Genomic DNA, 14,375 nt, shown 5'->3' with positions numbered 1-14,375 from the left:
CGCTATCACAAATTCTATCGACGTTAAATAATGTAGTACTTGTTGCAGAGTCATTAAATAACCGAATTGAAAGCAGTGTCCATATTTCGTTTCTGAAAATAGAAAACCTAATTTTCTTTTTTGATTAGCGATGTATTTATGTATTTCCTCAAATACAGCAGCTTTAAAGGTTCTCCTCATCCCCTTGGCCACTTTCGAAGATCAGGGGATTAGCTCTCGGGGTGAAGGGTGTCCTTTGGGCTGAATTTCCGCCTTGGTCGAACTCTAGTTACATCAGAGATTGAAGTTTCACGGGCTTCTACATCTTTCAAAGCTTCGAGAGATATTTTCAAGTCTTTCACAAGAAAACCGAAGGCTCTCAGGCGAATACTGTAACATAAATTGCATATCGACCTCTTACAACTGCTGACCAGAATAGTTCAAGGAATCCGTCCGTATCTCAATTCACGAACGAACACGCAGAAGACGCAACATAAATCGGTGTTCCATATTTAATTCACCCAAGTCGAAGAAGAGTTTATATTGACAAAGAAGGTAGGTGTATTTTTCTACTTACGAAACACAATACTTTAACGGGATGTTACTGAAGGCAACAGTGTTTTATAATGAGATTATTACGCTGAACATTTCTCTTCTTTTAAATTTAAAGGTGGTCTTACATTATTGAGTTTTGTGGAAATAGACCGACAATATTGCCCGAGTAGCTTTCTTCCCACGTGGAGTAAAAAATTAGACTGTAATAAAATTGAAACGAAATATACAGTGTATTCGTAGCTCGGCCGGACCGTCCCGTGGCGGCCTTGAACTGGGTGAAGATTGGCGCGCCTGCCGTCAGAGTTACACGTAAACGACCGGCAGATGTTGAAAGTGATGACCTTCAACTCGAACACAGTCCCTATATTATCTCCGAAAACAATTCTGGTTCACTCGCAAAAGTTCATTTTGACTGATTGCCTGTATTTCTCTCGTGATGTTGTCCTTCAATTCTTGTAATGTGTGCGGATTTGATGCGTACACCTTATTCTTTAACGTTCCCCATCATTGTGGAAACATAGTAGAGGTGTGGGACAAGCTGTGCTCGTTTTCGTTCAGTCTGTGCATGACGTCACCTTCACTGCAGCCGCACTCGATTGACACAGTCAACATAACAGATTGTTGATGGTTAGATGTGCGTCCATAGATTTAAATGAATAAATAAAAATAATTCGTTGTGTATTCAGTAAATATTGACAGTATATATAATAGGGTCTACCTTGAAGTGATAACATTATAAAACAGTGAACAATAAATTAAATTCAAGAGTCAAGAAATAATGTGATATGATAGTGCAACGTTAATAATTGCCTTCTGTAATATACACGTACTTTTATAATAATTATAATACATTATTCTACAAATATGCACAAAATTAGGCCCATATAACACACACATTATATTACATATGAATTCAAGTACAATAGGGACTACTTTGAAATGATAACGTAATAAAATTATGATCTATTACATATTAAACCAAGTTTCAAGAAACAATGTGATATGGCAGTGTGTCATTAATAATTGCCTTCTGTAATATACACATGCTTTTATAATAATTACAATATACTGTGCAATAAATATATAGCCTACATACTTAGATCTATACAGTTATTTATAACATACATTATTTTATACATGAATTCAAATACTTTTGAACCTTCATTAACGCACATTATATATATGTGCATTTCTTGGAATAATTTGTCATTATATAGTAAACAAATATTTTTATATATTTAGGCTGTTGGAGACATAATATATTATAGTCAACTACATTGAACAATTTTTCCCTTGAAATTATTCAAATCTGCTTTACAGGGAGCCTTACCTGAAAGACTAGATTTGCAGTCAAGTACATTATTTACCTTATTATTCCACTCACGACATAATATAATTTCACTATTCTTAATCCCACTCTGTTAAGTAAATATTTATTCTTATGCAATCTTTTTAATTTTTTAATAATATTTCTCTTTGAAATTCCAGACATTTTTATTGTTTTATTAATTTCTTTAATTCTAATAAATGTTCTTGTTCTAACCAATATCGTAATTACTTCTGGCGAAAAAGGAGAATTGATTTCTGCTTCGTTTTTCATGGCAGAATTACTCAAATTTACAGTCCCTTTTATTATAAATTCCTCATGAGAAACGGAATCTCCGTGCACATCTGAGAATATACTGTCAACAAGCATGGCAACCAATTGTAGATCCTTAGAAGGGAGAATTAACTTTCGACATGACACTGTAGTAATTCAGTCTTTTTGATTAGCAGAATTTGACAATTTTGTGGGAATTCCAAGATTCGGATATTATATCCTGCAATATAATTTAATCCTTCCTGGGATATCCGCTGTCTTGCAGAGATTTCATATTTTTTTTTAGTGGGAGGCCTATATTTTCTCCAGGATCTCCACCGTTGGTAAATTTAACCGGTTTCAGAATGCCTTTAAGAAATTCTGCCGTTGCACACAGTTCTTTATGCAGATTATCATTGACTTCTGATTGGCTTGTACTAGGACCCACTGCCTCTTCTTCCGAAAGCAAATCGGAGGTGGTTTTGTTCTCACAAAGCTGAGATGAAGGATTTCGACGTAGTATGTACCACTTCAATCTGTGTTTAAAATCTAAAGCAGAAGGATGGTCGTTTGTTCTAGCCATGCTTCTAATTTCTGAAAAAAGTTTTCTACCAGATCTTGGTTAAGTTTTCTTGTGATGATGTATTAAATTTTGTACTTGCACCTCAATGCTTCATACAACCCTGTTAATGATTTATTATTTATTAGAATCCCCTCCTGATAAGATAGTTCCCTGTTTGCTTCTCCCATTTTAACTGTGGTCATGAAGTCATTCATTTCTGAAGGTTTATTCCGTAACTATGCAGCCCACGGTGGGTACCGAATTTAGAAACGGTATTAAATAAATCAAACCAATCATTAGTTAATTTTATTGCCTTTGAAGTTTCTTTCCATTCATTTGATTTCAACAGCTCGTTTTCACCACACCATTTCAAAGGCTTTGTTACACTGTTCGAAAATAGTTGTGCTGCCAAACTACATTTTTGTCTTTGGGTATCGCGGACACTTAAGTGTAAAGGAGTCAACTTGTAAGTAATTTTGTATCAGAGGACGAGGATGCACGTAAAAGTTCATGAATGGGTTCTGATGAAATGTTCAATTCCTTCAAGTCGAAACCATGATCTAGAAAGTGATTCCTGTGTAAGTTCAATAAATGTGGAGCGTCTGATTTTGATAGAGGGTCTTGGCGTTTGCAACATTTCTCCCATTTTTCACGAAGATGTTTATCTTTCGGGAATGAAAAATATTTAATATTACTGCCTCTGGTTTTTCTATAATGATTACTGCAACCGTACACTGCACAATGACTCATTATGTATTGTAATTAATGTCTAGTTAGGTAGCCTATATTAAAGAAAATGTACTCAACGCAATGAGCTGCGACCGCTGTCTGCAGTGATGATGACGTCACGCGCCTCGGCCGCTATCGCATGCGCAATCCCACACCTTTACTATGTTTCCGCCATGGTTCCCCATAAATAAAAATCGCATGGAGATAGGTCAGGGGAACGAGATGGCCACAATCCCCGACTAATTATTCTGTCACCAAACACACTTCGCAATTCATGCATAGAATTCGCAGCGGTGTGCGCTGTAGCTGAATCCCGTCGTTACTAGATTTGATTTTGACTGAAGTGTCATTGTGTTTTTAACTTCTAATGAAGGCACATTAATTTTTACTAAAATTAGAGCAATTGTCTAATTTTTCTACAGAGAGATCCATTTATAATTTGAGAGTGAGAGTTACCGGATATTAGTAGTAGTAGTAGTAGTAGTAGTAGTAGTAGTAGTATTTATTTATTTAACCTGGTAGAGATAAGGCCGTCAGGCCTTCTCTGCCCCTCTACCAGGGGATTACAACTATAACATGAAGAATAAGATTACAATTAATATTAAATTTACAATTACAATTACAATAAAAATTAAAGTACGACAAGAATACCTGATTAATGAAAGCTAGACATTTTATCATAGAAGTTAAGAACAAAGAATATTTTTGAATTTACTAAATTACAAATTAAACCTACAATAACAAAATTCTAGAGTGATGAAATTACCGGATATTGAAATATTTTGTGATAGATTAAGAGAACTATTTACAAGAAACCATGTCTGAACGAGTCTCAATTACTGACCAAGTGCCTAGTAAGTTTGCGTTTGAATTCAATTTTATTTCGACAGTCCCTGATGCCAGCAGGTAACGAATTCCAGAGTCTTGGCAGGGCTATTGTGAAAGAGGATGACTATGAGGAGGTTCGATGGGATGTGCTGCGAAACTGTGGAATACACTTTTTAACACGTTTTAAAGAGATTTTACCCTAGAAATAAGTTTATGCTCAAAAATATGTACTGTATGTCTGCCTACTTCTGTACCGAACAATTGTGTTACAATGACAGATACTACTTACTATACGGGTTGTTTCACCGTAATGGTGATTCAGCTCATGCAGTATGACCTGATGTATGTGCAAATAAACTTACGTGCACTAGACCTGCTCTCAAATTATAAATGGATCTAAGCCACCGGTGTGGCTCAGTCGGTTAAGGCGCTTGCCTGCCGGTCTGAAGTTGCGCTCGAGCGCGGGTTCGATTCCCGCTTGGGCGATTATCTGGTTGGGTTTTTTCCGAGGTTTTCCTCAACCGTAAGATGAATGCCAGGTAATCTATGGCGAATTCTCGGCCTCATCTCGCCAAATACCATCTCGCTATCACCAGTCTCATCGACGCTAAATAACCTCGTAGTTGATACAGAGTCGTTAAATAAGCAACTAAAAAAATGAATCTATAGGCCTATATAAACAACATGCGTTCAACTATTTTGAAGAAATTTCAGTACCAGTAAACAGATACGAAGACAGACCGCCTGCCCAAAACAACTTTTTGATGTTAGGTGTACTGAGAACGAGTACTTCGGTGAAAATCTCGACATGAATTATGTTCATCGTTATGTAAGGAGTTTACTGAAAATTTCTGCTTACCCCATTCGAAAGTTGCTGTTCACAAAGTATACTGAAAAAAAAAAATAGAAGAACAGAAATATATATTGATGCGAACCAAAAATAATTCAAAACTACTTATAAAAAGGAAAAGAGTTACAAATTTTCAAATGATAATAATAATGATAATAATAATAAAAATAATAAATATCTAGTTAAGTACCATACAGGTAGTCTTTTATATTAGCAATGACTCTTTCATTACACAGAGGATCGCTTTCATAATAAAGATATTTTGTAATAAAGTGGCCACAAAATTTAAGAAAGAAATGGGGGATAGTGCCCCGTATTCCAATCATAAATCCAACAACTTCAACTAATTTAATGATAGTATTTTGTACGATAATAAGATATAGTGGGTTCATACACGTTACATTTCTCTTTGTGGAGCTCGGATGGCTGATCATCATTAACTTGTCATTTTATTGCCGGGTCGATAAAATAAACATCACTATTCTCTGCATGAACCTCGGCTCGTTGATCATTAGACCACGGAACTTCATGCACGAAGATATTTGAAAATATGAATGCAAATTGCAGTAAAATCTGTTGAAATATGCGACAAAATTGAAATATATTCAGTAAAAAATACATTTAGAGATTCATTTGGTTCAATAATATGATATAAATGAAAATAATAATTTAAGGTAATAGTCGTTATCAAAATTGGAGATTTATCCTTCGAAGAGGTGGAAAAATTCAAATATCTTGGAGCAACAGTAACAAATATAAATGACACTCGGGAGGAAATTAAACGCAGAATAAATATGGGAAATGCCTGTTATTATTCGGTTGAGAAGCTCTTATCATCCAGTCTGCTGTCCAAAAATGTGAAAGTTAGAATTTATAAAACAGTTATATTACCGGTTCTTCTGTATGGTTGTGAAACTTGGACTCTCACTCTGAGAGAGGAACATAGATTCAGGGTGTTTGAGAATAAGGTGCTTAGGAAAATATTTGGGGCTAAGCGGGATGAAGTTACAGGAGAATGGAGAAAGTTACACAACACAGAACTGCACGCATTGTATTCTTCACCTGACATAATTAGGAACATTAAATCCAGACGTTTGAGATGGGCAGGGCATGTAGCACGTATGGGCGAATCCAGAAATGCATATAGAGTGTTAGTTGGGAGACCGGAGGGAAAAAGACCTTTAGGGAGGCCGAGACGTAGATGGGAGGATAATATTAAAATGGATTTGAGGGAGGTGGGGTATGATGATAGAGACTGGATTAATCTTGCTCAGGATAGGGACCGCTGGCGGGCTTATGTGAGGGCGGCAATGAACCTTCGGGTTCCTTAAAAGCCATTTGTAAGTAAGTAAGTCGTTATCAAGCCATAATCATTTTTATCAAATCTATTTTATCTGTGAATGTATTTATTACTCATTTGTAACTTGCCAACTTTCCCCCTTTCTTTAAACTTTCTTTGCCATTCACGTAGTTATTATGGCAATAAACAACCAAGGACTTCTCCAGGTTCTCTATTGTGAAAATTCTCCTTTTATCTGTCAAAATTAGTTTAAATGCCCCAAACGATATCCCGACTTCACATGATGTGACTGGTGCTTGCTTGTAAGCTGGGTTGTTCAGTGAAACTTGTTGAAATGAAAATTTACACTCCACGTGACTCCAGTGTCGCAGGTGGTTAAATACATTGATCACTTTTGTTTCTGTGAAATCAGAGCGCACTAGCAGCATTGTCGTCGCAGGAATTTCATGATATCAACAATACGTGATTTTATTGTCGCATGTGTCTAAGCTTAATGTTAAAGTGGAAAACAATCTAACTTATGACTAGGAAGAAATATGAATTGTCGTCTCAGTAGTTTCATTCCTCAATAGGAATAGGAATTAACTAATTATTAGTTTTATTTCTCAAATAATTTTATATTCTTTAGAAATAATTGTTATTTTTTATGAGAGATAAATTTTGAAATTAGATAATAAATCGGGAAAAAAAGAAAAGATGTTAATATATGCATTTAAATATGTAAAATAAAAATATCTATGTATTTAAAAGGGAAAACCCTGAAAATATGCAAAATAAAATTGCTTTCATTCAAACATAAAAATCATGATCGGCAAAGATCGGCTTGTTCTTCGTCAATATGCCAAATCAGTAAAAACAAAAAATTGCATGAAGTTCGCGCTCTACCGAACATCATTAATTTGCCATCTAATTGTCGGGTCGACAATAAAGGCTGGTTCACAATAAACCTGGAACGGAAACGACAGCGAGAACGAGAACGGAAATATTGTTAAAATAAATGTATTTAAATGCGAGCGTTCACAATTAACTATTGTGAATGTTCACATTTAAATATATTTATTTTAACAATATTTCCGTTCTCGTTCTCGTTGTCGTGTCCGTCCCCGGTTTATTGTGAACCAGCCTTAATTGTCGATGAGAAGTCTAATTGTACTGCTGTAATGTCGACTCTTCTATGAGATCAACTTTTTGATACTTCATGAACCTCTTCATAGAGCAGCAATTTCCTATTCTGAGGGCTTCAGCAATCATGGAACGCACTTCATACTGCCTGATGTTTATAAGAAGTGTAAAGAGAGGTTGGAAAATAGTACAGTGAATTGCTTTCAGAATTCTGTTGGTTCCCACATCACGTAAAATCCACAGATCAATTATTTGGTGCTTGGGAGGTGAAGGTTATGCATGCCAGTCTCTCCTGACCCTGACACTGATCGATCGATCGATTAACATTATGTCGACTACAACGGTCTCGGATTCTAAGCCGTCATGTAAAATTATTATCGTTATTCACATCAACGAAAGTCTTACTTGCTTGAGGTTTTTCAGTATCGTCTTATGTAGCTAATTGTATGCATTCATGTCATTTAAGAAGCAATCATGATTCGAATGTTTTATATATATGTATATAATATTTCAGATCGACAGCTGAATAGTTAACTTAGAAAAGTATCTGACTATATACTGGAAGATCCTGTGTTCAAGCCCTGATTGTAAGTACTGGGTCTTTGAAGTAAAAAGGCGGACAAAGCGTGGCTGTACCTATAGTACCAAAATTCTACACCTTTTCCAGTTTTATTTCAGAAAGTATCAATTGTATTTCAGAAATTATCAAACGTATTTCAGATTAATCAATTTAATTTCAGAAATTATCAATTGTATTTCAGATTCGTCAATTCAATTTCAGATAGTATCAATTGCATTTCAGATCAGTCAATTGTATTTCAGATGGTATCAAATGCATTTCAGATTTGTCAATTGTATTTCAGATGGTCTCCAATGTATTTCAGATTTGTGAATTGTATTTCAGATTATATCAAATGTATTTCAGATTTTGTATCTTCAATTTTTTGTTTTATTTTTATTCTTATAAAGTATATTGGGTTTCGTACAAGGATTTATAAAAATTTACTGTATTGTAAAGTATACTTCTTAATGTAAATTCCAAAGTCATTTATCGAATTATTACATAATTGACAACTGCTGAAATACAAATGATAGTTTCTGAAATACAAATGATAGTATCTGAAATTGAATTGACTAATCTGAAATACAAATAATACTATCTGAAATTACATTGACCAATCTGAAATACAATTGATGTTTCCTGAAATACAAATGATAGTATCTGAAATTGAATTGACTAATCTGAAATACAAAAGATACTATTTGAAATTAAATTGACTAATCTGAAATACAATGATGTTTTCTGAAATACAATTGATACTATATGAAATTTAATTGACTAATCTGAAATACAAATGATACTATCTGAAATTAAATTGACTAATCTGAAATACAGTTGAAGTTTTCTGAAATACAAGTGATACTATCTGAAATTGAACTCACTAATCTGAAATATAAATGATACTATCTGAAATTAAATTGACTAATCTGAAATACAATTGATGTTTTCTGAAATGTAATTGATACTGTCTGAAATTGAATTGACTAATCTGAAATACAAATGATACTATCTGAAATTAAATTGACTAATCTGAAATACAATTGATGTTTACTGAAATATAATTGATACTATCTGAAACTGAATTGACTAATCTGAAATACAAATGATACTATCTTAAATTAAATTGACAAATCTGAAATACAATCCATGTTTTCTGAAATACAATTTATAGGCCTATTATCTGAAATTGAATTGACTAATCTGAAATACAAAAGATACTATCTGAAATTAAATTGACTAATCTGAAATACAATGATGTTTTCTGAAATACAATTTATACTATCTTAAATTGAATTGACTAATCTGAAATACAAATGATACTATCTGAAATTAAATTGACTAATCTGAAATACAATTGATGTTTTCTGAAACACAAATGACACTATCTGAAATTGAATTGACTAATTTGAAATACAAATGATACTATCTAAAAGTAAATTGACTATTCAGAAATACAATGATGTTTTGTGATATACGATTGATATTATCAGAAACTGAATTGACTAATCTGGAAGACAATTGATGTTTTCTGTAATATAATTGACACTAGCCTATCTGAAATTGAATTGACTAATCCGAAATACAAATGATACTATCTTAAATTAAATTGACAAATCTGAAATACAATCTATGTTTTCTGAAATGCAATTTATAGGCCTATTATCTGAAATTGAATTCACTAATCTGAAATACAAATGATCATCATCATCATCATCATCATCATCATCATCATCATCATCTTCACTTCATGGTTTAGGCTTAGTGCCTGTTCCGTCTTCACATTTTATTCAGTTCCACCTCTTCCTAGGACGTCCGACATCTCTTTTGCCTTTAGGTTGGTATTGTTGTATCAGTGCTGGAATTCTTTCATTATCCATTCGAGACAGGTGTTCTTTCCACTTTCCTTTATAATCTTCAACTTTATCGTTTATGTTGTATATATTTAATTCTTTACGGATATCCTCATTTCTTATCAGATCCCTTCTTGTACATCCCTTTACTGTGCGAAGAAACCTCATCTCTGCAGCCTGTAATTTATTTTTATCTCGTTCTTTAATTACCCATGATTCGCTTCCATATGTCAACACAGATACTGCCATAGTTTTATAGAACTTTAGTTTTGTTTCTTTTCTAGTTTTATTTTTAGTGTTCTATGTATTGTTCCGCATATCCACTGAAATGTGCTTATTTTGTTGTCAATATCTCTATCTACGTCATAAGTTATGTTACAACCTAAATAATCAAAATGAGATACTTGTTCTATGGGCTTATTATCAACTATTATTTTTGTACGAATTGGAAATTTACCACTGTGGGCCATTACTTTAGTTTTATGAGTTGATATGCTCAAATTATAGTCTTCTTTTCCTAGTAGGTGTAGTTTGTGAATGGCATATTGTAATTTTTCTTCACTGTCTTGTATTAATGTTACATCATCGGCAAACATTAGAATATTTAAAAATGTATCTTTACTAATCTTTATACCTGGATTCACCTCCATTTTCCATTTTTTTAATTAAGTCATCTAGATATATGTTGAAGAGACTAGGTGATAGGCTACAACCTTGTCTGAGTCCTTGATTTATTCTTATTTCTTCTGTTTTCGATGTTCCTGTGTTTATTATTATCTTTGTATCTGTGTAGAGGCATTTTATTATTTCTATCAAATGTGGAGGGTAACCTTTATTATACATTATTTTCCATAATATGGATCGTTCTACACAATCAAAAGCTTTATCGAAGTCAACGAAAGCTATGTGCGTTTCTAGATTGACTTCTCGTCGTTTCTCTAAAATTCTCTTTATACTAAATATATTGTCACTGCATGAGCGCCCTTTTCTAAAACCCATCTGCTCTTCTTCTAGATTCACTTCAGATATCATTTTTAGGCGATTATTAATTATTTTAGTATTGAAATACAAATGATACTATCTGAAATTAAATTGACATATCTGTAATACAATTGATAATTTCTTAAATTAAATTGATATTTTCTTAAATACAACTGGAAAAGGTGTAGTGCACAGGTCATGGGAGCATGGAGTTTGACCTCTCTGTGTTTTCATGGCTTCCCAAGAGGATACAAGTCCACCGCTATGGATTAATAGTTAAAGTGCCTGACCGTGGAACGAGCGTGGAACCTCTCAATTCACGTTACATGTTAAGCAGTATAGATGTTTCGAAAAATATTCTACTGTATTCTGAACAGCAGTCAAGGAAATGAACTATCATTCAGAACACGATGAAGGAACAGAATTATTTTGAAGCCATTAAAACGTACAATGCGAAATATGTGTCAACTATTGCAACATCGATTTATGTTATTTATTTTCTGCTATGTCATTATATGAAACGGCTTATATCTCTTTTAAAATTTAACGTTAATGGTCCCCTAATCCTTTAATGGCGTACTCGTTGGTCCTTTAAAGCCACTTCATTTAAATCCATTACACAAAATACACACGATACATGCAGCTGGAAATATTAGTCCTTTTCACCATCTGTCTGATGTGTGGATCTCTATATGAAACGAGAAGAGATATGTTTAGAAAGCAATATTTAATTTTGTACCGTAATAGAATAATGTTGTGAAACTTGGACTCTCACTTTGAGAGAAGAACAGATATTAAGGGTGTTTGAGGAGAATAAGATTGTTAAGAAAATATTTGGGCCTAAAAGGGATAAAGTTACAGGAAAATGGAGAAAGTTAACAACACAGAACTGCACGCATTCTATTCTTCACCTGACGTAATTAGGAACATTAAATCCAGACGTTTGAGATGGGCAGGGCATGTAGCACGTATGGGCGAATCCAGAAATGCATATGGAGTGTTAGTTGGGAGGCCGGAGGGAAAAAGATCTTTGGGGAGACCGAGATGTAGACGGGAGGACAATATTAAAATTGATTTGAGGGAGGTGTGATATGATAGAGAGTGGATTAATCTTTCACAGGATAGGGACCAATGGCGGGCTTATGACGTGAGGTCAGCAATGAACCTGCGGGCTCCTTAAAAGCCATTTGTAAGTAAGTAATTTAAGTAAGTAAGTAAGGATCTTGGATGAGAATCAGCCAATGGAACAAGCAGGTTTTAGATCAGGATTCAGTACTATTGACCACCTCCAAACAACTAACCAACTCTTTGAAAAAGTACAGGAATTGAATCTTAAAGTATTCATAGCGTTTGTAGACTACAGCAAGGCTTTTGATTCTGTAGAACACAAATATATCTGGCAAGCTATCGCAAACCAGGGGATTCCAAGCATATACATCAGGCTCCTAGCAAAGCTGTACGAGGGGTGTAAAGCAAGAATAATGACGGAGAGAGAGGGCGAAAACTTTGAACTAGGCAGAGGAGTGAAACAGGGAGACCCACTCTCTCCGAAGCTCTTCACATGCTTGCTTGAAAACCAATTCAGGAAACAGAATTGGGAAAGTAAATACGGGATCACCATAGATGGACTGAGAATGACCCACCTCCGGTTCGCAGACGATATAATATTGGTAGCGAAACCAGCAGCAGATCTAAAACAGGTGCTTGAAGAATTGGACAGGATCAGCAAAGAGGCAGGCTTATACATGAACCCAGAAAAGACGAAACTAATGACCAACACGTCTGAAGACCGGATCCACTTAAATAGCCAACCACTAGAATATGTGGAAGATTATACCTACCTGGGCCAGAACCTGTCCTTCTCCAGCAATTCAGAGAAAGAAATAAAGAGACGAATCAGCATGGCATGGAAGAAGTTCTGGTCTCTAAAGTTCATACTTACAGACAAATTCCAGAAGCTAAGCTTAAAGGTTGAGACCCTGGAAAAATGTGTATTACCTGTACTACTGTATGGATGCCAAACCTGGTCCCTAACCTCAAAACAGAGGCGTATGCTTCAAACCTGCCAACGCAGTATGGAAAGAAAAATCCTGCAACTTTCTGTGAGGAACGAAGTCAGGAACGAGGAGCTACGCAACCGTACCGGCATGAAAGACGTCCTGATCATCGCAGAAAGCCTGAAGTGGAAATGGGGAGGGCACGTGATAAGGATGGACCACAGACGATGGACGCACAGACTGACATTGTGGGATCCCAGGATCGACAGAAGAAGAGTGGGACGCCAGATGACTAGATGGGCACATTTCTTCAAGAAGAAGGCAGGACCACATTGGACGAGCAGTACAAGAGACAGACAGCTGTGGAGAAATCTAGAAGCCACCGTCCTCAGTGTGTAGTGTGGTGCGAATCTTACAAGTGCAAGTATTTGTGTACATAGAACACTCCTTAGGATTGGCTCACCTAACGAGTGAAGTCTACTGAGCCAAGCCCTGTCAATCAGGAGGCCCTTGCCCTTACGGGATCTAGTAGGCTAAATTTATTTATTTATTTATAAGTAAGTAAGGTGAATTGGTAAAACGAACTAACTAAAGACTTAATGGTTCCGAGTTCAGTCCTGGCTGTTGGAATATTTCTCTCGGACAAAACTTCCGAATTGTCCCAGGGTGCTCTCAACCTGATGTATAATATTTATTACCGAGCATTTTAAAAATTAAATCAATCGGAGCTTAGTGTCGATAACTCTTCCTCATTCTATTGCCTGTGTCACGAAATCGTGGCGCTTTATCTTCATGATATACTTAGTCATGAAGAAAGTTATTGGAGTACATTACGTTTTTCTTCCTTCTTTGGGATCAATATGTTACATTTATGTTAACTATATATTAAAACTAGTGGCTTGAGCAGCAAATGCTGCAAACTAAGTTCATTAAACGTTCAAATAAAAATTTTTCAGATTTATTTTCAGTGAAGAATACCAGACATTTTAAAAGTTATTTGCTTCCATAATAATGAAACATACTCCCTCTGAATGGTTTTTTTAATGTCAAATACTTTTTCTTGAACTTATCCACCATCAGTGTTTGAGTTTCAACGCGAATACGCAAGTAACAATGTCAGGACGATCAGCGAGTTTTTCATGTGGGAGTAAAGCAATACCGGTAGCTATTTTCTGGTCATTATGGATTGTAGGTGAAACTTTCGAGTCAATACTGAAGAGAATGACGCATATAAATATCTATACCACACCATCATTAAGTATCTGAAAAAGACCCAACCCCACTTGATTAACAACTATAAAAATATTTGATTTTTAATGACAATATTATAATCTTACTAAGTTTTGTAGTTTTATATATATAAAATAGCCGCCACTCAGTTCATTACAGAAATGAAGATCTAATTTTAGATATTTTCTACATCTGCTTACATAACCCCAAAATGTTTCACTTTAATATCATAAATATAGCATTAATATGTA

The sequence above is a fragment of the Periplaneta americana genome, chromosome 13, assembly GCF_040183065.1.
Source record: "Periplaneta americana isolate PAMFEO1 chromosome 13, P.americana_PAMFEO1_priV1, whole genome shotgun sequence".
Classification (NCBI taxonomy): domain Eukaryota; kingdom Metazoa; phylum Arthropoda; class Insecta; order Blattodea; family Blattidae; genus Periplaneta; species Periplaneta americana.
This window is presented reverse-complemented; position numbering follows the sequence as displayed.